A 27,161-nucleotide genomic window follows, 5' to 3' on the forward strand; every position below is an offset into this window, starting at 1 on the left:
CTGGAAGATCGAACCAGCGACACTTAGCTCGCAGGCCGACGCTCAATCCACTGAGCTAAACCAGCCAGGGCCAAACAAGGAGATATCACTACACAACTATTGTATGGCTAAAATTCAGAACACTGACAACACCAAATGTTGATGAGGCTGTGGAGCAACACAAATTCTCATACATTGCTGGTGGGAATGCAAAATGGTACAGCCATTATGGAAAATAATTTGGCAAATTTTTGCAAAACAAAACATACTCATCAAATTACCTAATGACTGTACCCCTTGATATTACCCACAGGAATTGGAAATTATGTCTACACACAAATCTGCATATGGATTTTTATAGCAGCTTGATTTATGATTGACAAAATTTGAAGGCAACTACTATGTCCTTCAATAACAGTAATGAATAAATAAACTATGGTACATCTAGACAAGGAAATATTATTCACCACTATGAAGAGCTATCAAACCACGAAAAGACATGGTGGAATCTTAAATGCATATTAATAAGTAAAAGAAGCCAACCTAAATAGGCTACATAGTATATGATTCCAACTACAATGTTCTGGAAAAGGCAAAACTATGGAGACAGTAAAATGATAATTGGTTGCCAGGAGTTGGGGTGGTTAGAGATAAATAGGCAGAACACAGAAAAATTTTAGGACAGTAAAAATACTCTGTATACTAAAGTGATGTATATATGTCATTATACATTTGTTTAATCCATAGATTGTACAACATCAGTAGTGCACCCCAATGTAAACTATGAACTTTGGTGATTATGATGTGTCAATGAAAGTTCAATTGTAACTACACCATTTTGTTGGGCAATGTTATAATGAAGGAGGCTATGTATGTGTGGAGAAATGAAGTATATGAGAAATCTCTGTACCTTCTTAATTTTGCTGTGAACCTAAAACTACTCTAAAGACTTAAAACAATAAAATAAATCAGCTACACTGGTAAAATAGTGTTTAGTATAACAAATGATCTCTTAGACATCCCTAATTAGAAAGCAGTTTTGTTATTACCAATTGTTATGAAAGCAAATCTGTGTCTTTTGTTTGTAACTTCCACTTCAAACATCTTATCAAAACATTTTTCCCAACAATTCCAGACCTTTCCCATTAAGTATTATAAGAAATTACACACACACACATATATATATATATAATTATATAGTGTTTATTCTGGTATCTCCCTTTACTTTTTGACTGCTTCAGATATTGTCAGTCTTGGTCATTAATCCTCCCTTCTCCTGGAAAAAAAAGTTTTTTTGAATGAGAATGCATGATAAGATTTGAAATATTATAATTTATTTAATATTGTCTGTCCATTTTTCATTTTTTTCTGCATTGTTTCTGGTTTCCCACAAAAACAAGTAGTAATTAATGGTTTATGATGGAGCCCTAGAACAAAAATTTATTTTTATGAATAATCCCATGATTTGAAGTGAGTAGTTCACTTTTTCTCCATTGTAAAAAGATAATAAAAAGTTTGAAGTTGCAATTGTATAAAAAGAGCATAAACAAAGGTTGCTCATGTTGACTGTAATAGGAGAAAAGAGTATATTTGGTAATATGGAGCTACAATAATTTTTTGAAGAAAATATAACAAATGGAGTAAGAATGCATATTTTGGAACTATCCTCCTTCTTGTCTTTGCAATTACTCCAAGTCTGGGCAACTTATTTAATCTACCTAAGTCTCAAGATCCTGTACTAGAAAATGAGAATCATAAGCCTCCATGTGTTATTGTGAAGATTAATTTTAAAAATCTATACCTGGAAAACAAAATTTAAACATTATTTTGCAAAAATAATTTTTAGGATGTTTCTCATCTTCCATTTTCAGGGGTGGATTTTTATACTGGCCTTGGGCAAGTGACCTCAGATATCCAAGACTTGCTTTTATTAATCTCAAAAAATGGAGTGATTAAAAGTACAAGGTAGAAGATGATAGAAGCTACTTAAGGTAAAGTAGGTAAGGCACCTCACACAATAGTTAGTAACTGGTAGCTATTCTTTCTTATTGTTAATAGTATTGTTCTTTACATATCTAATAATGATTACAGAATACCACTGCCTTATTTGGTTTAGGAAGAGGCAATTCTCCCTGAACCCTAAACTGTTAGTGATAAACATGTAAAATTGATTTCCTCATACTATCAACAGAAATGCACAAAGGTTCCATTCAGAAAAAGTTAGGCAACTCAAACATATGGCATTTCATTTAAGTTAATGATTACTCTAGCACTAAAAAAATGAAATTTTTGCTCAACCCCCTCCTTGACATTTTGTTCTAAAGCAATAGAAAATGTTCTTAGGGTAGACTGCAGAGTTGAATCTGATAAGAGACAAGTCTGTCTTATTGTAAGACTTGAGATAGTAAAGAAGAAATATGATCTGAGAAACTGAACTTTAAATTTTAGAGTTTGGTATACGGAAGTAAAGTTCAAAAAATGCATAAAGAGACAGAAAGAAAGAGAAGAAATAATTTTGAATTAAAAGAGCTACTTAGATAATTTCTTATTTTGTTTCTTGTGACTTAAGTTCACACATTTTTGAAAAGCAGTATATTGAACAGCAATTTATTGAATTAACTATTTCTTTGCCTTTGAATTTGTGTTAAAAAGTGTGAGTGCAGAATGTTTAACCTTGGGAATTCTGGTCAATATATTGCTGTGACTGTATCTGGAATCTCCCCTATCTTGATTATAAACATATACAAGGATAACATATTTTTATATCATATATTCATATGAAACAAATAAAAATGGAATGGAAACAATAGATTTCAGGCAACAAGAATAAATGAAGTTTGAGTCACAGTTTCATTAATTTTCTAGATCAAAAGATGGTAGAGGCTGTTAAGGAACTGACTCTATCAGAGTAAGAGATACCGAACTATTCTGCATACAGCAGTAGGCAAGAAATTTTAAAACACTCACAAAATTAGATATTAAAGTGGTATAATCACCTGGGGGCTGCTCTAGGAGAACTGGAGGGAACAGAGACGTTCACCGAACTAGGACCACAGCTAAACCACCTGGATTCATGAGAGCCCTGAAACTCTGATACAGGCAGTTTTTCTAAACATTGGATCCCAATTTGCAGGGAGAAAACCACTACACATAGATGGGTGAGCATAGAAAGCAGAAAATAAATGTGCACACACATTCACACAAATATTCAAGATGAATTGGCATATCAAAGCCTAAAGCACAAAGAAGAACAAATAACTTTGAAAATCTTTAAAAACTCAATTTGTGAGGGTATGCAGATAATGTAGCAATGTTCTGAAAAGGACTATAAAATAAATCTCTTTTATTCAGAGCAATAAAAAATAATATTCATACATTACTAACAAGAAATTATGAAGCAAAACACAGGTAGATATAAATCAGGAAGGAGATGAGACATAAATTACCAATTAGAAATCCTAGAAATTTAAATGTTATCAAAAGGAAAATAGATGTGATCAATTTTCAATAAGCCACAGTAGTAAAGAATATCATTGAACTATAAGGTAATCATTAGAAAAAGGCCAAAATAGAATACAGAATAAAAATTTTTTTAATGGAAAATTATTTTATATTTTTCAGTATGTACATAAGAGAAGTTTTAAAAGAAGGAAAAAATAGTACAAAGATAATGTTTAAAGAAGTAATGACAGAGTTGTTTCCTGAAACAGTGAAAGACACAAATCATCACATGTAAAACCAAATAATATTAATCAGGATAAATAAACCTAAATACACACCTAAACACATTATGAAATTACCAAAAATGAAATTAATTCTTAGAAGATATCAAGGAGAAAAAATCATAATGTGTACACAGGAATCACAAGTACTGGTGCAATCCTTTCAACAGTATCAAGAAGTGCCTAAAGGCTCTGTAATACTTTCAATGGTTTGGAAAAAAAAAAAATCACAGACAACCTTGAATTTTACACTCAACTAAGCTTCCACTTACAGATGTGCATTAAAACAAAACATCAAATTTCAAATACTGAAACTATTTTTTATAAACAAATGTTAACAAAATTTAACTATTAAATATAATGCGTAATATAACGTGAATACAAAAGGACTGCAATGTTAAAAGCGAAAGAGACTTAAACTGTTGAAAAATTATATTCTTAAATTATAGATTCAAAATTCTAAATAATAAAAACATATAATATGAATGTAGGTGCCTAGTGAGTAACATGTGAAGAAGACATTTCGAGTTGAGAGAGGCAGAGAATGGAAATAACTTTAAATTTTGATTAAAAAGCATGCATAAAAACACATTGAGTGGGAGTTACTAACTTATTCAATGCTTATGTATTTAGTGCTTGATATGTACCAGGCAGTGTCTTAAATGCAGAAGAACTTCAGCCAATATCCTTAGCTAAGGAAAAAGTATAATGTCAAATGCTCTTAATGAGTGTCAACTATTTTAAGAATATTAAAATATTTTTAACATTTTAAAGTTTTAAATATTTTAAGGTAGCTGCAGAGGTACAGCACCACCCATCACGACTTAGGGCCCTACTTTGACTTTATTGCTCGGTTTCTTCCTGCATGATCAATATACAAAGAAGTAAAAAAGTGGGAAGAATTTCTAGGAGTACAGTGATCATGGGGATTATTATTCCTTTCCTCACTTAAGCAAAGGCTTTGAAAAAAACAGTTGCTAAGATTTGAGATGTTTTCCAGCAGCACAAGGCTGAAGCTCTTTACCTGCCAATGCCTGTGCAGCTGCAGAACATCTGCACCATCCGGGTGTGACCCCAAGCAACCTTTGAGAGTTATTGTGAGACAGTGTTGAGTCCTATGATGGGAAAAATGTAGTGCTTGATATGTACTTCTGAGATTTGGCTTATATTTGAATATGGAGACTGGTAACTACTTCTAGTTTAGAGGTTTCTATAGAGAGTTTTTGAAAAGCCTATTCTAAAAGAACTTGAAGAAAACATGATGCAGCCCACTAAGAAATCAAATGGGATGAGAGACACCAGGGATGCTCTCCAATATAGGAAAGACCATATGACGGATGACGCAACAAGAAGGTGGCCATTTGCAAGCCAAGGAGAGAAGCCTCAGGAGAAACCATACCTGCTGACACCTTGATCTTGGACTTCTAGCTTCCAGAACTCTAAGAAAATAAATCTCTGTCATTTAAGCCACAAAAATAAATAATCAAACAAATAATAAATAAATAAGATGGGGCATATTTTGACAGAACAAAGTGCATCCTAAGTTCCACATGAGAGAAAACAGTCATGGCACTGGCAGGAGAGCACTTAGAAACCATGAACTTTAATTATCTCGTAAGATATGATTATTCTCAGTTGTGATATTATACTTATCTTTATTTCTAATAAGAGCCCCAATAGTATAATATTGTATATATGTGTTGTATTTTATAAAATTATGTTTTAAACTGCTCTCATGTAAATTTGAATTGATTAATGAGCTGTATAACTAGCAAGATGCTGCCAAACTTAGATGATATTTAGTGCACCATGAAGAGTCTTAAGGAAGTGTGAGGTAGAAGCGAGGCCGTAGGCTTGGCAATATCACAATTCATTGAGGCCATGAGATCATATGTATACATTGCCACTTTTGTAAAAGTTGACTCATTGTTTTCTGGTCCATTTTATATTATAAGCTCCTCAACACTTTCCTTCATTGTTCCTGAAAGAATACAAATCAATAAGCTGATGTTTTCCTCAAAATAAAAATTACATATTATCCCCCACATCAACAAACAAACAAAATGGATAAATAAGATCAATTTTGTTGGATTAGGTACACACGATTTAGAGATCTCATGGAGTTAAATCAAACCTTGCTAAACATTTTACTGAGCAATCATTAAAGAAATTAAATTATGAGAAAGGGCTCAAAATCACTAATCAATATGGAAATGCAAATCAAAACTACAAGAAATCACCTTACACCTATCAGAGTAGTTATTATCAATAAATCGACCAACAAGCATTGGAAAGAATGTGATAAAAGAGGAACTCTTGTATAATCTTCTTGTGACAGTAAATTGGTGCAGCCACAATGGAAAAGTATGGGATTTCCTTAGAAATCTAAAAATAAAACTATCATATGATCCAGCAATCCTAATTTTGAGTATTTATTGAGAGGAAATGAAAACAGAATACAAATGAGATATCTATACCCCATGCTCAATGCAGCATTATTCACAATAGTCAAGACAGGAAAACAACCTAAGAGTCCATCAATGGATGAATGGATAAAGAATACATGGTACATATAAACGATGAGTATTATTCAGTCATGAGAAAGAAAGAAATCCTGCTTTTTCTGGGAAACAGAAATAAAATCCACAGAAACAGAAACTAGGAAAGGAAGAGTGGTTGCCAAGGGCTAGGAGATAGAAATAACAGCTATAAGAAAAATAGTCTGAGAAGCTAATGTAAATCATAGTGACTATAGTTGATAATGCTGTACTGTATAGTTCAAATTTGTTAAAATAGTAGAACTTAAATATTCTCACATGGAAAAACATAAAGATAAAATATGGGGCTATGGATGTGTTGATTAAATAAATAGGGGGGATTACTTCACACTGTATACATGTATCAAGTCACCACAATGTACACTTTAAATAACTTACAATTTTATTTGTTAAGTATACTTTAATAAACTTAAATTAAAAAATTAAATCAAAGAAGAAACAGCACTAATCATGAGATGTTATACAAATAAAAGCTGTACCAATTGGTATAATTTTGCTTAGTGTCTTATAAAATGTTGCATTTTCAGCTTATCAAAACAGAGAAAGAATATTTCAGAGAATAAAAAATATAAAGCAGGACTACTTCTTTGAAGAATTGTGGGGGAAAAGCAACTTTTAATGATTGCATATGGTAAAGTAAAATTTTGTTAAAAGATGTATCATTAAAAACTAACAGAATAAAACAGGGTCACTATAAACCTGTACTCATTTCTAAATGCAATTCTAAAACAAACTCTCTGTTGCCTGAAAAAAAAATTAACTGTAGGTATAAAAAACAATTTTTTTTTTTTATAACTGAGTACTGGTCTAAGAGTCATACATAATACAATATTTTTCCTGGAGGACCCTGCCCCTTCCTGCAGAAAGCAATTAAGAGCACATATCAAATCTGGCAAATGGCACTGTGCAAGAAGGAAGTCTTGGTTCTGGTAAAGGGAAAAGGAGCCAGAGCCACAGGACAAGGTATTGTCAGGTTATTTTGCATATTTATGCAGAATAAGACTTTTCTGAGATGAAATTCTCAGGATGTCTTATTCTAAAGCCAATAAAATTTTAATTAACCTAATTTTTCTCATTCTGATTCCAGGCTCCCAAAACAACCATCAACTTAGGTAGCTCAATCAAATGGACTTCAAATATTTATGATCTCTGTAACCGTGATTTCTAGGAGTGAATTATTACTCTCAGTCCTGATTTTGGGGGGTGGGGGGTGGGGAGAGTTTATTGATTCTACATATGTTGGTGTGCCTGTCAGTATAAATGTTTTAGTTTTTACTATAATTTTGATTATTTAACAATCTGTTGTTTACCTTAGTTTCTGGGTCTTTTATTTAGCATGTCACAGTCTTCTGGTTCAGGCCTCATCACCCATGCATGGATAAATAAGCATCTGGGAATCTAAAATGATGTTACCAAACTGATATACTATATCCAGTAGAGTTCAAATCAGTCTTCCTTGAGTCCTTAGTGCTCCCACTTCTTGATTCACTCTACTAATTTACAAATTCCTGTTTTGCAACAAAATAAAATAAACAAAAAACAAAACAAAACTCTGAAGTTCTATTTGAAGATATGTGGTTGGTGACAGAGCTAGAGGAAATAGAACTAATATTTCATGGAGTATCTACTACATGCCATACACTATGGTCCGTTATCCTATACAGAATGTTCTGTGTAACCTTTCTTTTTTCTACATAGGCTTATAGCAGTGATTTTCACATGGATGCTGTAAAAAGTTTTTAAACATGCAATACCTGACTATTTAGTCAGGGACACTAACCTCTTTTCCCTTAGACTGTCAAATATAAAAATGACAACAGCCAACACAACAATAGTCCTCCAATGTGGGTGCCCTGTCTTGAACCACACGTATATTGGTCATATAATAGAGTTGCATCTTCTTGGTCATGTAGCATAAGTTTGCATCTGATTGGTTATCTTTTGATACCAGAAATTTTTATATACAAGTATAAACATCTGAGTTTTTAAAAAGTCACTTTTGAGCAAAAATGGTATGTAATTACTATTATTATTAATTTATTGTAAATCAATAAAAAATATAACTTTTTTTGTCAGATCATCAAGAAATATATGTTTTTTGGGGGGTGTGCAACAGAATTTTAGTAGTTTCTGCATGCCATGAGACGGAAAAAGTTGAAAATTGCTGGCTTAGAGGGTTACATCATAGGCCTCACTAGAGAACAGAAGAGTCACACCCACAGCTGGCATATATTGTCTTTCCAGGCGTCTTCCAAATGGGGTTAATATTAAAGTGTGGCCCTCTATTATCCATATTACAATCAACTTGAGTGCTGAATAAACACACAGGTCCCTTCCCCACCAAGCACAAAACCCATACATACAACAGCTCTTCTCTACCCTCAGCCCCTCCAAAACAGCAAAACTGTGAAGTCCAAACCTCCAGGCTCAGCCACTGAAACAACAAACTAACAAATAAGCCCGGGTGATTTCCGTACCCATTGAAGTCTGGCACCCACATCAGCTATTCCTACAGAGAAGGAACCAATATGAAAAAGTCATTGACCCTGTCCTTAGTTTCTTTTTCCTCGTTTTTTTCTTTTATTCTTGGCTCCTTTTTTTCTTATCAGGCATAAGTTAGTTTCTTTTAGTCAGTCCTGACTTATAGTCCCTTTGTGGTTATGACTCATCCCAAATACTTTCAAACTGAACTGCCGCAAAATCAATAAATCCATGTAATTAAATTACGACCATAAAGAATATTACTCAACAGTATAAGAACTGTAACTACTTCCCCTAACATGTATTTCTTTCCTTTTCCTATTCTGGGAGTAGATATAACTCTCAAGTGAACAGTTTCAGAAACTGTCTTGATAGAATCTCGAGATGTACTTGAGCAACTGGTACACAACAATGATAACCGTGACTTAAAGCTGTCTGGGGACCAATCATGCGGCCATAAAAAATATTTAAATCCAAAAAATAAAAATAAAAATAAAATACAAAAGGGAACAAAAGGAGGGCTGGTGAGGAATCTGCAAATGATAATGAGAGGTATGTCAGCAGTTTCTCCCAATTTTATAAAATCAATACATATTTAGGTTAGGCAGGTGAAAACAGAACTACTCTGTTTTGACTCATGAAAGCAACAGAAGGGCATTTGAAGTTTCTCTACCTTTCTCGAAACTTCTAGACATTAAAACTTGAAATACTTAAGTTGCTAATACAGTATAATCTGCATTGTCTGGTGCATTGAATTTTTCTTCACCAGCCAATACTGAATTCAAGTTTGTCTTCCATGGCACACCGTTTAGAGTTTCCATAGCTGTATCCATTTTTCCATTGTTTCAGGATCTCAAATCAGAAAGTTCATTGAACTATTATATGATATAGATTCCAACTTTTATAAAACTGCCTCAAAATTCCATTTTCAGGTGGTTTCTATTGTACCCTAAAACTAAATTGTTATAGTTTAAAATTGTACAAGGCAGGATGACAGCTCTATGTACTATGGAAAGAACTAAATGGACAATGATAACAGCTTCTTTAGGCCAGGAAACTGCACAATAGATCATTCTTTTTTACACACTAGTGAAGGTAGAATGAAAATATAGCCTATGTGGGGTTTCTTCTTTTTGTTTGTTTCTGAGTCTCATTTAACTTGATGAACTGGCACAAGCCTTAGACAGTTGCTGAGATGGAAAAAGACTGACAAAATGTGCCCATAGGTAGAAAAGTATGACCCTAAATCAATCGGTGAACAAGTCTACAGGAGCACTGAGATACAGGAGAATCCTTGGCCCTCATTCAGGAGTGATTTCCTCTTCAGGATAGTCTATCTACTTCTCAGCCTTAAAGCATTTCTAGGAGAAATAAAGTGTTAATAATTGTATGGTCTTGTCCATAACACATCTCCTGGCTGGTTTGGCTCAGTGGATTGAGCGTTGGCCTGCGAGCTAAGTGTCGCTGGTTCGATCTTCCAGTCAGGGCACATCAGAGAAGGAAAACTCTGACTCCAAAAAACCTCCGCTGCCTTGCGGCATACCTCTTCAGGGGAAAGGCTAAGGGAGTAAACCCCGACAGAAAATCCGGAGCCGGAGTCCCTAAGGCGGTTTGACGTTGTAGTCAACACCGGCAACTCCTGCGGCGCACCTGAAACCAAGCTGTATTGACTCCGTCTTTCCCTTGGACCCTTCAGCTGCAAAGAGAGGGGGGGTCTGCTGCATGGGCAACAGCAGACCCTCCATATCACTCTGCCCAGGCTCTGTAGCTTCAGCTTCACTGGAGAGGACACTCCAGCATCATCGCAAGATGTCGATTCAACACGCGAGGAGACAGATAACCGTGTCACTCCCGAGTCGGACTGCACAACCATTCTCGGTGGTGCAGATAGACTCTTAAGAAGCTACACCATCGTCTCTCGAGACGGACGGCTGCCAACGACGATGTCCATAACACAGATGCTGACATAGCAAATTCCAAAAGATATGATAACTGAAAGCTTGGGAGAGAACGTGGCAGGTTGAGTATGCAGACCTGATAATGGAGGGTAGAACATGGCTGTGCTTTCCGTCTTGGTAGTTGTATCTATGACATAAGAGAGGTGGAAGGATCACCAGAAAACTCTAACTTCACGTTGTTAAGTGTCTGTAGAAACAGGACATTGCAAAGGTGCAGTATTGTGTGTTTGTAGAAAAGGGTGCCTTGAGTAAGAGGAGATGGCATGTGCCTTTACTGCTCCATCATTGTGTAGTGGAGCAAAAGAGTGCATATATTGGGTTGTCCTGGAAATGTGTAGATCTTAAGTGTAATAGAATAACTAAGGTGACTTTGGCCATCCCTTTACCCTCCTGTTGGTTTTCTCCACTGCTATTATTTGGGATCTGCTCTCAGTCTCAGGAAGCTACCTTTTTTAATTTAAATTCCTGAAATCAATAACTTTCTCTCCATGGTGGCAGCGGGGGAAATTTTTACATGGGAACAGTCCAATTTTTATTCCCTGGGAACCCCTTGATCCTTGAGAAGAAACTGTTCCCCTGTAATATTTTGCTTTAAGAGAAGGCACCCACTGCCTGAACTGCAGAGGAAAATAGTTTTAAACACTTAAACAACAATGACAATAAAAATAATTATGCCACAAAAATAAAATATTTACCTATATGCATACAGTTGAGCTAATAAATGTTATCCTGATGTGTTCTCTGAAGCTACAGGTCCAGCCCCATCAAAGTGGTGACTCACTAGGCTGTGACGAAGTCACCTGAGCAGCCACGTCAGAGAAGCTTATAATCATCCTTGCTGAAATCTACATTGAAAGAGTGAGGACCCATGAGAGAAGACAACTCTTCACCATCTTGCCTTAGGCTTCCCTGGTGAGCTCCGATTTTTCTGTTTCAGAATCACATTTTCTCCATGCATGACTGGCAGTGAATCCGGAATGATGAGCATATTCAATAACAAGTCTGGGTTGCCTGCTCCCAGGAATGTGATCTACTCTGTTTCCTCGGTGAGACAATCTTATCAGAGCGCAGTACAGCAACCATGTGTGGCAGGGGGCTCAAAGGGTGGCAAGCATGACCGCAGATCCAATGTTCCTTTTGTCTGCATGAGAGAATTTTTCATTAAGACCTCTTTGGGACAAGAGATCAGAATAGAATCAATGAATGACCGAACACAAACAAGACGTCATTCTGGAGCTCCCTCTTTCCTTTACCCTCACAGCCACTTCTCTCTCTTTACATTTACTACAAAACCAAGCCCTCCGGATCCAGTAGATACAATGTATGGTATCCTCACCATTGAAACTCAATGTGAGAGACATTGAAGGATTGAGAATTTTCGACAGTGCTTCATGTGTCTTTGTCCTGGCTCCTATTCTTCCACTCTCCTCTGTTACATGACCTCAGCTCTTAACTGATACCCCCACCCCCATTCCTCTTCACAAAATCCATATTGGATAAATAATAGCTGGTAACTTGCTTGAATAATTCCTTCTTATCCACAAACCACCTGTGACACACTCTTCCTGAAACCAGCCAAATTGCAACTCCATACCCCCCCCATTAAGCCTTAAAACATTCTATACTCCTGCCCCCAGTTCAAATGCTTCTATGGAGATTACTCTTGTCTGCTGTTTTAAAATAAAAGTTTATGTTAATGGTGCTTAATGAATTTTTTCCACACCATGTATAAAATATATGCTTGATATTTTACTTCCTTAGAATCAAATCACTACCTTTGCAGATCTTCAATGCCACATTTTGTGTTCTTCTGATGTGATATTGTGATTCCTTTTATTTTCAAATACAGCGTTGGCCTCTTTTTCAGTGTATATATTAGTTTGCTTTTCAAGTAGCCTTTTGTAGTCTATTTGCAGAGGACCCCCAAATGACTCCAGAATAGAATGGAAGTTGGCGTCCTACCCATGCATGCAGATGGCCTGCAAATACCAAAAGCAATATTTTAAAATTCCTAGTGTGTGGTCCTTTTCCCCCCGAAACCACCACTACTGACTTTTTCCCAGTTGAAATCATCACTCTTTTTGAACTATAACTATTGCCTTTTAAATGATAGCCCTGCTTCCATACTAGCCCCTATAATGTATTTATTTCATAGCAGTCAGATTATTTAAAAAAATAAAAAAGTGAAATTCTGTCACTCCCCTACTTAAGTCTCCAAGACTTCACACCCAAAGCCCTTTGAGTTTCCTGGAAACAAAGAGCTTATTTTTTCTCTGCCTTTGATGTGCCCTCTGGCATTGTTGCTCTCATGTCCTCCCAAGACTGGTTTCTTCCCTTCCTGTGATTCAGATCTCTGTATAAAAGATGTGTCCCTTGGAATACTGGACCTATCCTCTGCCTCTCCCTTCAGGCACTCTTTACCACATTAACTTGGCCTTATGTATGTATTTTAATGATGTCTTTACTTTTTTCTTTTTAAGAAAATTTTAATTGAATTTATTGGGGTCACACTAGTTAAAAAAATTACACAGGTTTCAGGTACACAATTCTACAACACATCCTCTGTGCACTGTATTATCCTATTTATTTAGAGTCTACATGGCATTCTGAGGTGTAGAGAGATAAGGGCTATGTAAGGCATCTAGGTCATTGGGCTGAATGGCAGTTTCTCAGAGACAGCAACATGATGCAGAAAAATAACCTAAGACATCCCAGACTTTGGAGGTCATGGACTACTTGAAGAGAAATGGTAGGTTAGAAAGGGTTGGGATCATACAGGGGCTGCCAAGATAGACCTCTTTACAGGGGTTGTGGGTATGAGGCAAAAAGGCACCCACAAAAAACTGGCAGGACCAAAAAATGTTCAGCAGACTCCTGACCTTGACACAAGGAGAAGAGACAAGGGATGGCTGGCTGGACCCTGCAGAGCTCTGAAGAGGTGCGGCAGTTGGACCAAATGTGTTTCTTGACAAACACATTCATACAAACTTCCTCTTACATATAGATTCAAGGAGGGCAAAAGATAAACTTTATTAGGGGGAAAATATCCCAATATGATTTTAAACGTTGATTGTTTTTATGTTTTAATGACCTCTTGTTAGGAAAAGTATTAATTCATATGAAAGACATAATTTAAACTTGAGAGGACTTGGGAGTAAAATAGAAACTCTGGAAAATTAGAGCTTTTTCTTATAAGAATGGAAGATAATTATTTTTTCATGCCCACAAGATGTAGTATACACACATATGCAATTCTATTTTCTAAGAGACGTAAGATTAAAAATTTACAGAGGAGATGTGAGTGAAAAGAGAAGGTGAATATCCAGGCTCCCTTGTGTATTATAGTAATAGAAACATTGAGTGTCTTTACACACAATGCAAAATATTACAGCAATTTTAAAAAATCAATATGAAGATAATAGTCATGCATATAAAATCTGATGAGCTAAATTGGCTATATGATCAAATTTCATTCCCATGTGAAAGAATATATTTGGAAAGCAATAAAAATCTATAAATAGAAATATGCATTTTCATCTATTGGAGGACCAAGGACAAAATGATTCGAAGGTTTGAAACAGTGTTTATTTGCAATAGTCCTTTCCTTGTCTAATAAAATGGTAACATGAATGTGTTCATAAATTGTACACTTTGTTGGCATATTAGTGGATGGTTTTACAACTAGAACCCATCATTCAGGTCTCTTGTAAGGAGTCAGAATAGAGCAAGGTATTTACAGTGTTCTTGCAGTGGGTTAGTGGAAAAGAGAGGCTGCACATCTTTTATTCTGCTTCAGAGAGAGTTCGATGAGTAGAAATTGGCTTTTTTTCTAATTACTCTCCTATAGTCGGCTGACTAGTGCAACTCCATAACCTATACCATTCTACAAAAGACATAGTAGAGGTTAAGTGATTTTGTCCTACATCCAAGACAGCTTTCATATAGCTTTATTGTTCCTTCAATAAATTGAGTCATTCACTGAAAAAAAATATATACTTTCACTGTGTCCCAGATATATATCTAAGGTATTAATCTTCACTGCGCCAAATTGAAATATGAAAGAAAAATGTAAATGACACCAATGTGAACTATTGTATAATCCTGCTGTTTAGGAAACTGCATTTTATATTTGACCAGGTGCATTAATAAAGGAGACAATAAAAAAAGAGAAAACCTTGAATGTGGTATAGTGGTCAATTAAATTAATGTCATCCCCAATGACTTTCATTACATTTAAGTCAAAATGACTACATGAAAAAGTGGTACACATATTTTTTATTTATTCCAGCAATCTAAGTGAGAGCTGGTAGATGAAACTTCTAACCTTCATTTACTTTATAATACAATGCAGTATGCATTAATTTTTCTTAAATTCACTCATTCCAAAAAGCAGGGTCCTAGAGATTTATGTAACATATGGGCCAATATTTTCAGTATGTTTGAAATAATGCAGCTGTATTCAAAAGCTGGCATAAGTGTGGGCAGTTAGACTTCACCATGGATGTGATACTGGTTAAGCTTTTTAAATAAAGTTGCTGCTCTTGTCACCATAAAACAGACGATGTAGGGCTGAAGAGATTAAATGCACTGAATGTTGGCAATACAGTGCCTAACAGCTCTCCACTTGAGTAGCATCTCTGTACCAGGCTAAACTATTGTCTTTCTTGTTGAGGTGTGTTTGCCACATACTGCATGCTTATATCAGCAGTCAAATCATTCACATTAATTCAGTCAATTTATTGCATCTGCCTGTGACATACTGATTTTTAATGTACCATTTTTATAATTGTTTTCTAGGCCTGAAGGCATGGCTAAACATCAGCAATGCCTTTCTGGGAACTTGTTATTTTCTCCTTGGAGGATTCACGCTTTCTGATGGGTTAGCACTTTCTAACACTTTCCTGTGTTATACAGAGTGCCGGGTCTCAGGCCACACTGGAGCCAAGAAGGATACAAGAATGCAGTTTTGCTGACATCTTCCTGTCTCATTTCATTTACAGAGTATGAACCTTGGAGTTTTACAACCATTTGAAATTCAAAGGCAAATGCTAAGAGCATACCCTCAGAAGAATTGGCACCAATGAAAAAGTTTGTCGAAACTGCTTTGACACTGAACCACTGAATATTTTTGGCACAAGAAGAAAGTTGACACCAATCATAGACAATTCATGTGTCAACACAAAAGAAAGATGTCAGATCCAGTACATTTCTTTCCTTGCAATAACTGTGATTTACACATTGACACCTATAAGAAATACTACTTTTCTCTGAACTGTGTTCTGTGGCATCATTTTTTTTTTTTTTATCATGAGAGGTCTGTCCCCTCACATTTTCTTTAAAATTTGGACATGCATTTTGGAAGTCTGCTGGTGATTTTGAATTTCAAAAGAGATAACAAACATGATTTATGTATTATGACTCATTCTTTTTAAATGTACTAATTGTATAAACTACATCCTCAAAGCATCCTACAGATACATTAAATATTAACAAACTTTTAAAAGCCCCATGAGATTTGATTTAATATTTTGCTCACTGATAAAACTGTAACTTATGCTCTACTTTATGTCTACAATTCAAAATAAAGCTCAGAAACTGGTAAGACTTGCATGTTTTAACATTAAACTTGAATATACTAGCTCTAACATCCACTAAGCACACCTTGGATATCAATGACAATTCATTCCATTCTGATATTTATGGTGTTCTATAATCTCCCTTTTGTTGCTTCAAATAAATAAAAATTAAATTTTTGTACACTTATTTTATCAATAAATTTATTCTTTTTAATAAAATGTATGCTTTCATCTCATAATAATTTTAGAAAAATGGTCATAGTCCAAACCATTTTAACAAAAAACAAACAAATGAACACTTTTATTCACTATCTATCACATTATTTTTATTTTTGCGCGGGATACTCTTTAAACTCTCTGATCATCCCTTTGGTTTATTTATCATTTTTCTTCCCTCATTAAACTCTAAGTTTTATCAAGGCACATTCAAAGCTGTTTTTAGGAGGTATTGTTAGGTAGGGTAGATAGCACATCAAGGCAGGAAGGAAGAGGGAGACATGTCACACCCCTAACCCAGCAGTCCTAAGCCTGGTCTGATAATATTGCCAGGTGTTCCAATATCACAGGAAACACTATTCAAACTGGGGAGGAAGGTAGTCCTTGAAATTCTGTGTATCATTTCCACTGTCTGGGAAAGAAAGCCTTTGAAACTGTGAATTCATCCCAAGGAGTGAACAGGAAAGGGTACATAGTGTCCAAAGGAAGAAGCCCATAGAACATTTTACCTACCAGGTAGGTTAAATTCCTACCTCTGATCACTGTTTAATGAGGGAGTCCCTAATGCTTAGAAAAGAGCCCATAAATAACTTTGGGTAACTGCCCCAACTTCAATTAACTGCTCCTGTCACGTATCTGCTTCACAATATGATGAACAAATAGTCTGGAGCAAGATAAGAATTTGGGCTAACAGATTCCCATGTATACCTAAGTTTGGGTAGTCACATTCCCCCAGGAAAACTGGCACCACCTCTACCCATCAACCAATACCTAACTTCTTCACCCCATCCCACCAACTACAATAAGTCATCAGAACAAAGAACTCTCTCTTTGACTGCCAAGCCCCAGGGCCTCAGGCCACACTGGCTTTGGCCGCCCTTACTTGCACCCTCCTTACCCTGCTTTGCCTAAGCTTTTCACCCCCACCTTAGCTAGGCCCTTTCTCTTGCATAAGAGTGGATCACCAATAAACCCTGCTTGCATGCTAATAGGTTTACTGATTTGTAATTCTTGACTGTGTTGGAGAGAAGAACTGAGTTTCTGGGAGTTTCTCCTAACAGTATTTAGAGAATATTTGTTGAGTGAATAAATAAACAAATGAATCCACTGTTCAGAGTGAGGTTAGTACACTAAAGTCTTATCCATAGATTGTAGTTTTGATCTCAGGTCAGAGTACATATAAGAATCAACCAATAAGTGCACAAATAAGTGGAACAACAAACTCTCTCTCTAAAATCAATACATTAAAAAAGAATTTAAAATCAGAATTGATCAGTTGCACATCACATATCAATTTGGAGTTTTTTTCCAATATTGCTCATCCATATAGGGAACTGGGAATATTAAAGTTAATAATTAGTTTTCTAAAATAGCATCAGAAGTGCTATGAGTAATCTAGAATAGAACTAATGGAAATATAATGTGACCCACACATGTAATTTAAAATACTCTAGTGGCCTCGTTAAAAAATGTAAAAAAGAGTGATGTTATGAAATCATTGTATTCCCCAAAATTCATATGTTGAAACCTTAACTCTCAATAGATGGGACAGGGAGGTGGGGTCTTTGGGAGATATGTAGCTAGGTTTAGATGAGGTCATTAGGGTGGAGTTTCCATGTGGGATTAATGTCTTTACAAGAAAAGAGTCTAGAGCTCTTTGTCTGTCTTCTAAATGAGGACAGAGCAAGAAAGAGTCGTCTGCGAACCAGAAAGAGGGCCATTATCAGACACAGAATCTGTCAATACCTTTTTCCAGCTTCCAGAACTGTGAGAAATAAATATTTGTTGTTTAAGCCATCTAGTGTATGATATTTTGTTATTGTAGCTGGAATTTGCTAAGACAGTTTGATAAAATTAATTCTAATATATTTTATTTAATGTAGTATTTTCAAAATATAATTTCAACATAAAATTAAAAAATATTATCCATGAGATTACTTATATGTTTTTAATATATTGTCTAAAATATGTGTATTTCATACTCATAGCACATGTCAATTCAGAGTAATACACATGTGTTAGTAGCCATTATATGGGATAGAATAGAGCTAGAATAAGAAATATATTATTGGGGTGAGATAGTACATAATCATAAGAACTGATGGAGAAGTGTATGAAAGATTTAATTTTTGTGTTTAATGTTAAGCTTGATGTCTCTGAAAGTCAGTCCCACTGTCAACTGAAGAGGAACCTTTCTTTTTTTGTAGATAAGTAGAAAGAAACAACAGAAGACATGGGGACAAAGTGTAACACACATATGTTTCTCACCACCTCCAACCTAGGTGCCTCTGGTGAACTGCAGGACAGACTGCTTCCACTCACTATGGCTCTATCTACCCACTCATGTGGTTCAAAACCCAAAGTTGTTCTTAGAAGAAAACTAGTGGGAGGTGGGATGGTTACAAGTTTAAATGCTGCTACACACCTACAAGGTGAGATAACAGATCAGTGACATGCACCAGCTGCCACAGAGTTTGAAGGCCTTCAAGCTTCAAAACATAGAAATATGGCAATTGTTTTACTTCTACCTTACAAATCTCATGAAAAATCTACTTTGTGGCTAATGCCAACCCCAAACCACACAGGGAATGAATTCTGGGAACTGTAGTTCCACCTTAACTAGATTGATACAGTATAAACACACAAGAGACAAATAGGATAACTCACTCCAGTGTTTCCAAGTCCTATCAAAATGGAAACTACTCTTGGAAATATCACCTTAATAATATTAAAACATAGGGTTTGAAATAGATGTTCTAATGTAGCCTCCTCTAGTGCAGAAACAGTTTTTACACTGAGAAATTAATGCTTATAGAGCTTTTATGGATGTATGTTTTCACTTCTTCTGCTTTTTATTTTCTTCTTTTCTTTTAATCCCAAACTATACACACTGACACAAAATCATTTAACTACTAATAGCCTGAAGAGTATAAAGGATCAACTACAAAGCCCAAGCAGGACTGATGAGTGCTAAGTGCACTTGTAGTCAAAGTTCTAATGTAATTTTTTTTAAAGTAAAAGTCTCATTGGCTTTTAGAACTAGAAATGTTTTTTCAAGTTATCAGAATGAATTTCCAGATAAGGTACTGAGACCCAGGAATACAAACTGAGTAAACTCAAATCATTTGATTATGTAGGAATACTGCAAAAAATTGGACTCTATTTTCCAGAGATCTAATATAATATAACTGAAATAAAATGAGAAAAGTAAATAAAATTATTCAATGAAACAAAGATTGCTTTCCTGGTTAAAGCTAACTCACCACAGATACATAATACTTATATATAAAATTACTGCCCACAGGATTGCTAATCACATCAATATAATGGGTGAAGGGCATCTGAAGTGACAAGTAAGCTTAAAGCACATCTTACCAAGGAAAAGATAAATGTTCAAGAGGTATAGTCTTAATGACAACAGATTTATATACAATATAGCATAAATGTCTAAGATGAGATAATCTCTCCTCATCTTCCATTCTTATAATTTTCTTTCTTTTTTATCTTTTTTTTTTTTTTTCTTGCAGCTTTCCCAGTGTAAGAGATCTTCTCACAAAGGCCTTAGCTTTCTGGACTTTGGGTTCAACCTCAAGGGAAAGAGGTGTAACTACTCAGAACACTTGAGATAGAAGCCATGTGGGAGAAGGTATGTGCCTTGATTCCAGTTTGTTTTTTCTGCTCCTACGAGTTGCCTGCATAGAACAGAATTAATCTGGTCACATGTTTTGGCAAAGCCAGAGCTTGAGTAGCTATGTGCCATTCTCTCTCAGCTCCCAGGCAGTACAGAAGGGGTCTGTGAGGTCAACATTGTGAGGGAAAAGTGGCCTTGTAATGAACTTTGCAAGGCAAACTAGAAATCAAATGGAAGTTGCAGCCAGACCTGAGAAGATCTGAAGCAGTATTCAAAATTGAAGTAAGAATATCAACAACAATGGAGAGCCTCTCTTCTGAGAGAACAGAATTTGCGTTACAGTGGTCTCTGGCTTCTCATCAGGTTAGCAACAGGGACAGAGATCAATGCCACCTCAAAGCCAGAAACAATAACAATCTTTCCAGTAAAATGACATATTCTCTGGACAGAGGAAGGAGAAGAAAAAGTCTGTATGATGGGACACAGAACTCTGGTAAGAAATTTGACTTTTGAAATGGTCATATATTTACCCCAATGAGATCATGTTAAGTATAAAAAGGCCATTTTAAGCTGGGAGCATCTGTTGCCTTCATTGGGTGGGTTACCTAAGTTCCCAGTGTCCTTAGTTTCCCATGAGTAAAATGAGGATCATCATACCCATTGTGAGGGGAGTTTAAAGGTAAATTTAATTTAGTTCTAGAAAATGAACTTAGTTGTTTTTCTTTTCCCATGGGAGAATCAAAGTGAGTAAAATTTCCACCGTGTGATATGATTATGATGAGGGAGTGTGCTGAATATGATCAAGTTTGCATGGTGAGTATGAACATGAATACTTTTTTGTTTGTTCCCTTATAGGCTACAGATGAGTAGGGCCTGAGGGAAACAAAGGATAAACAGGTGTGTGAGATCAAATAAGGCTGAGAAGGCCAAATTTTGGAGAAACTGAAAATGGCAAAAGCAGATGCTCAAGGGATAGGCCAACTGTGAGCACAAGTAGTTTAGAATGCAGCATTATAAAAGCATATATCCTATTTATAAATTAAATATTAATTTATTATGAAAATATCTGCCCACTGAAATATTTCAAATGTATAGAATGCAAACAATCTCATTCTATAATGTGAAACATTCCCTGCCACCTTGTATCTAACAACTTTTATGTAGCTAATAAATACTATTTATATTGATATGATTGTCTGTTTTCTTGATAACATTGCAGAAGCTGCATTTATGCTATCATAAAACATTTTAGAACCATTACTTTTAATGACAATACCATAATGATTGTATAACACCCAACATCCAATAAGATAGTTCTACCATAATTAATTTACTCATATTTCTTTCAAAAACTACATTATTTAGAGACCATAATGGTCTTTTGATGTGTCGACTTGGTTAGGTTATGTTCTCCAGTTATTCACTCACTACATTTTGATGCTGTGAAGGTTTTGTAGATGTGATTAAAATCCATAATCAGTCCACAGGCAAGAAACATATCTTGGATAATTAGGGCTGGGCCTGGTTCAATCAGTTGCAAGTTCTCAAAAATGGAGCTAAGGCTTCTCTTCCCATGCACAGCAGCTCTGCCTGCACCACACCCTGCCCCTCCTGACAGTCTGCCCAAAGGATTTCAGACTTGCTTCGCCAGCCCCTGGATTGTAACTGTGCTAGTCAACTTTTTGCAATATCTTTTATTATACATCTCCCACTGGTTTATCTTTTCTAATTGAACTCTGCTGATACAGGGAGGAATTTTTTTTTTTTTTTTTTTTTTTTTAGAAACGGAATAGCCACAGTTTGTATGTTGAGGTAGGGAATAAACCAAGAGAAGCTCATCAGCCTAGTGAATGCAGGAAAACAACAAACTGGAAATTTGAAATATCTCAGAAATACCTATAAGTACTAGTTCTGAAATGTCAAAGACACTGATATGCCAAAGTAATTGCTAAAGTGCTAACCTAGCCTTATTTTGCAGATGATGAGGGAAGAGTGAGGGAGAAGGAGAAATGGAAACAAGTTCTAATTGATGAATGTAAACAGTTCTTCAAATTTACTGTCAGAGTAACCAAGATGGAGATTTGCCTCCTGGCACCATAAAGCCTGCAAAGCATCACAGCCTTACTGAGGTACTAAATCATCTGAATACTATTTCCACATCAATTGCAACTGGACCACATGGATTGCCTCTCTCCTCTCAAGTTAGGCTCTCATTTCTGAAGAAAAGCAGAATGTTTTGCCCCTGAAAATTCAAATAAACTTACCCCCACTGAGGCGCCTACTCACAGATGATAAATGGAGGCCTTGAAGTGGTCCTCTAGTGAATTACATATTAGAATTACACTTTCTATTTCTGGCAACTTCATATTCTCACCTATTGCCTAGTTCACCATTTGCTGGTTCTGGCTACAGAAACTGATTAGGAAACAAGGCCAATGGGAGATTTGGAATGATATTGTATTGACTATTTTTTTTTAAATAAGGGGAGACATAGCCAGCAGAGAAATGTGCAGTAGCGCTCTCTGTTTGATTGTAGTTAGGAATCTTGTTTTCTCTGTTTAATAGTAGCCAACCATGAATACTCCATTTTTCCTTCTCAATGACATTTAGCTAAAACACACAGGACATTAATAATTTTAAAGGCCTGAGGAAAGAGAATCAACACTAGGTTGCAGGCACTTTGCCCTTTGTTTGATATCACTTAAACGCCATTAAAAAAAACATTATTCAGAACATGTAACATTACAGGTGAGGACACTGTGGCTCCAGAGATTGTGTCATATCCAAGGAAGAAATGGATTTTAACGAAGTCCTGCTCTATTTTTGCTCAGCCATGCTGTCACTTTAAATAAAACATGTATTCTCTGAAACTCATATTTAAATGAACTCTCATTTTAGTAAATACAGTTGTGAGGTATCTATTAAAATACTATCTACTGGAGACTCTTTTGTACTACAGATACCATCCTTGCTGACCTTACCCATCCCCCTTTCCATTTATTTTTTTCTTTTAATTTTGACAAATACATAAAAGAACATTTTCTTCCTAACATCCTCTGCATTAGCTGTACCTCCAAGGATTTGATAAATCAGGTAAGGAGATCATTTGCTGCAGCTTAGCAAAATTAATGTCCTGTGCTCTCATGTATTATACTTGCGTACCAGCTCCACAGAAACAATTTTCTACCAGTAAGGACATTTTGATCAGACCTATGACAGACTCATGGACTACTTATACCAAAGAGACGGTTTATAAAAATAACTTCTCTTCCTGCTCCTCTTCCTACCACCCAGAGTAATCATAACAATATCTAACAATAAAAATACATGGTGGGTATAAAAGAAGTATCACTATGTGAAGTTTTTTAATCTCATTATCCAATTCACTTAGCTTTTTATAAGTTTGAAGAATATGAGAATCCCATCCACCTATATATTTAGCAAGTTTGCACAATAATTAAGAGTATGTATCACTGAATATCCTTATTTCAAATAGAAGTGTTAACTAAATAGAGGCAAGGTGTGAACAAATAACCATAATAAAATGTTGATATGTAAATATATTTATGTATAATTAAGGCAAATCTAAATATCTGACTCATCTACATGTGTGATTAAATCAATGTGTGTTTGACTTCTTATTTATAGATATGATATACAAATTGTTTATTGTAAGAAAAAATTGAAAGAAATATTTCCGTTTTGATGTTTTTAAAATCTAGTTTCCATTTCAAACAGTTAATTTCTATTATGTGATAAAATGTAGCTCCCCTAAAGACAAATGCTTTTCTTTGTTTGTTTGTTTTGTTCAAACATGCATTCTGCTTAGCCATGAATTTCTGCGCTCTGAATTGTTTTCAATTTTTTTTTTTTTTTTTTTTTTTGCTTTTTTTTCTGTGAGCGGATGAACAAAAAACAGGGGTTGGGGGTGTGAAGCCCTCTTTGACACCCGAAGAATTTCTAGGAGTTCTTTTATTTGCTGATGGTTGGGATTTCCTCATTTACATCCTTTTGCAGAACAAACGATGTGGCTACCAAATTATACCTGTGTCTGGATAACCCATTGTGCTGGACTGCTGTGCACAGATTAATTCATGAGGGCTCCTGACTCAGACTTCTTACAAAACATTCCACCCAGCAGAAAGCAAAAGCCAACCTCTTCCATGCCTTATCATAAGAACATCCAGGCCAATTTCTAGAATCATTAGGTTTTCATTTTGAAATATGTACATTTTTCTTATCTGAATTTATATTTTGAATTGCTAATAATAGTTCAGAAGAAGTTAGGGTGAAGGTTTACCTTAGAAAAACTTTCTAACTAAATAGAAAAATACAACTGGTAGTATAAGGTTTAAAACTCCTTAAAAGATTTAAATCTTGTGATGCAGTGTGGAAGGTATAATTTGCATATAAGCAATCCGTATGACCTTGTATAATAATTAGAATCGTTGCCCGTATTCCTGGCCCGACTCCTCTGGCCGCGGGCGGGCGGCCCAGCCGGAGGCAGCAGCAGAAGCGGCGGCCGTGATGAGTGCGGGCGACGCTGTCCGCACCGGCGGGCTCGTCCCGTCCCCTCCCGGGAGGAGGCTGCAGCGCCCCGCCTGGCGCACGCACCGGTCTGTCCCCGGCAGGGCCGCAGGGGTGGCAGCCCCGATGTCCTGGAGCACCACAGGGACCAACACTCACGCAAGCCCATTCGTGTGACAGACCTCAGCGCGTGTGCGCGGTGGCAGCATGCAGGCCCTGGCTTCGTTCGGAAGGAATTTCAGGATAATTTCGTGTTCGTTGTTAAGACTGCTGCTCGTACATTCTCTCTGGTGGCCAGGACGGAGGAAGAAGTGCGTGCGTGGGTGTACAGCAGCACTCAGGTCTGCAACTCTGGCCAACGGGAGGGCGGCGCAGAGTCCCCTGCCAGCCCTGGTCACACTGCCCGTGCGCTCAGCCCCGCCTTGCCGAGAGACGACCCAGGTCCTAACACCATAGCCACCGAGGGAACCAGAAGTGGGTCAGAGGTCCCTTCCTTCCTGATGGTCTGATTCCGTCCAGCTGTGAGGCCTGACGACTGCACCTGCCAGTTTACCCCCCAGATGTGACAGCTGGTCCAACTCAGACCGCTCTTTGGAACACACTTCATCTGATGATGCTTTTGTTGGAGGCCTGCAGCCGCTGCACTACATTAATGCGGCCCACCCCTCACCCCACGGGAATGGATCTCAGGGGGCACCTTACTACGCAAGGCCTCGGGCTTCCCTGACCTGGAGCAGCGATATCAACGGGCCATCCAGGGACCACTTTTCCTCACCATTGCTGGAAACTTCCTTAAATTCCACCCTTCAGGTAGATAAAAACCAAAGTTCCTTGTCCTGTGGAGTAAAAGAACTAGACCTTGTGCCCAACGTGCCACCTCCCCGCCCCCATAAGCCAATTCATCTCTCTGAGCGGCGCCGAGGAGAGCAGCATCAAGAAGCCAGAATGCACTGCGGCACCAAGAAGACTCTCTCTCTGCTTTAGATAACACGAGGCCCTGGAAAGCTGATGTAGAAGGCCAGCCCTTAAGACACCGAGATAAGCGGCATAGTTTACATTTGCCACGCACGTTCTCCCCAAGGTGCCCCACAGCTTCCGCTAGTGAAGAAGACAGCTGCGTACCTATGGCCCCTCTGGCCGCCATTTCTGGCCTTGGACCCCGGCGCAGCTCTGATGACTACATCCTAATGAGCTCAGGAAGCATCTCCAGCCCAGTACCTGAGCTGCCTGCAGACCTGGAGCCTCCCTCAGTGAACAGAGATCTCAAGCCTCAGGGGAAACCACGGTCACCTCCCCTAGACCTGAGAAACCTTTCTACTGTTCGGGAACATGCATCTTTAACCAGGACCCGCACTGTGCCTTGCAATCGGACAAGCTTTCTCTCTCCTGAAAGAAATGGTATTAATTCTGCAAGATTTTTTGCCAATTCCGTTTCCAGAAAAGAAAAAGAAAGCAACACCCAAATGCGGGAACACTGAACAGTCGACTCCCTGAGCAGTGGTGCTCTGATGTGGACAAAGAAATTCAGCCTAGATTATTAAACCCTGGACTTCAATTCATCATCACCAGCACCTGTACAGAAGAAACTTCTGTTTTCAGATGAGCAAAGAGTAGACTATGTCCAAGTGGATGAACAGAAGACACAGGCTCTCCAGAGCACAAAGCAGGAGTGGACCGATGAGAGGCAATCCAAAGTGTCAAGATCCAGAGAGAATGTGTAATTTCCATGCGCTCAGCAAGAACCTTTGGGAGAGAGGACCTATTTGTATACATTAAATGGGGAGAAGAAGGAAGCAGTGTCCTCCCAGAGGGGACTCTGAGGGAGTCCAGCCCCAGCCCCCAACCTCACCTGTCGCAGAAGTTTCCTTCTCTGGCCACACTTGCCCATGCCCAGAGCCTCAGGGATGCTTAGAGTTGGCTCCACAGTCACAAGAGACAGAGATGGAGGAAACCACAGCCACAGACTGGGATGTAGAAAACTCCATTCATTCAGACAGGGTAGGACAATAAAAACAAGACTTAGGAGAATATTTTTTCAAGTTTGGTTAAAAGTCTCTCCAATGGAGAATCTGGAGTGCAGATCGAAGCCAGTATTACTACCTGACAGGAAGACATCATTTGACTCCAATACCTGAAATTAACCTCTCTCCTGTGCTTCCATTGAAATTATAAATTTTCCTAGCAGAGAAGCCCCAGGAAATCATATTGTCGTAGCACTAGAAGACACGACTGAAGAGATCAAGACCAACTATGGTGGGATAATCTGCACTTCTTATGCCATAGACTCCAGCAAACAAATCATTTCTATCTCCCAAAGGAAGAAAATTCAAGTGATGGGACAGTTGAGTCCTGGGCTCTGTGATAACCATATCAGATGATATCAGTGGCTTTAAGGACATAAAGTTTTGAGCAGCTACCTGTGGCTGGGTATTCTGTTCCTGTTGGTCTTTATTCAACACGTTTTCACATGCATCATATCCTGTCTTCCTCTAAAAGACCTTGGAAGCTCAGGT

The 27,161-nt window shown here is 37.1% G+C and overlaps 1 protein-coding gene and 1 pseudogene across 1 annotated transcript in view; one reads left to right on the forward strand and one right to left on the reverse strand.

The window, feature by feature from the left end:
• The window catches only part of LRRTM4 (leucine rich repeat transmembrane neuronal 4), an 805,389-nt gene that overhangs the window by 256,717 nt on the left and 521,511 nt on the right, over nt 1-27,161 (reverse strand). The window lies entirely within an intron of this gene.
• LOC150006287 (GRB2-associated-binding protein 3 pseudogene) lies at nt 24,649-26,369 on the forward strand (annotated as a pseudogene).

This window comes from Furipterus horrens, unplaced genomic scaffold (assembly GCF_987537825.1).
Source record: "Furipterus horrens unplaced genomic scaffold, mFurHor1.1.pri manual_scaffold_6, whole genome shotgun sequence".
In the NCBI taxonomy this organism is placed as follows: Eukaryota; Metazoa; Chordata; class Mammalia; order Chiroptera; family Furipteridae; genus Furipterus; species Furipterus horrens.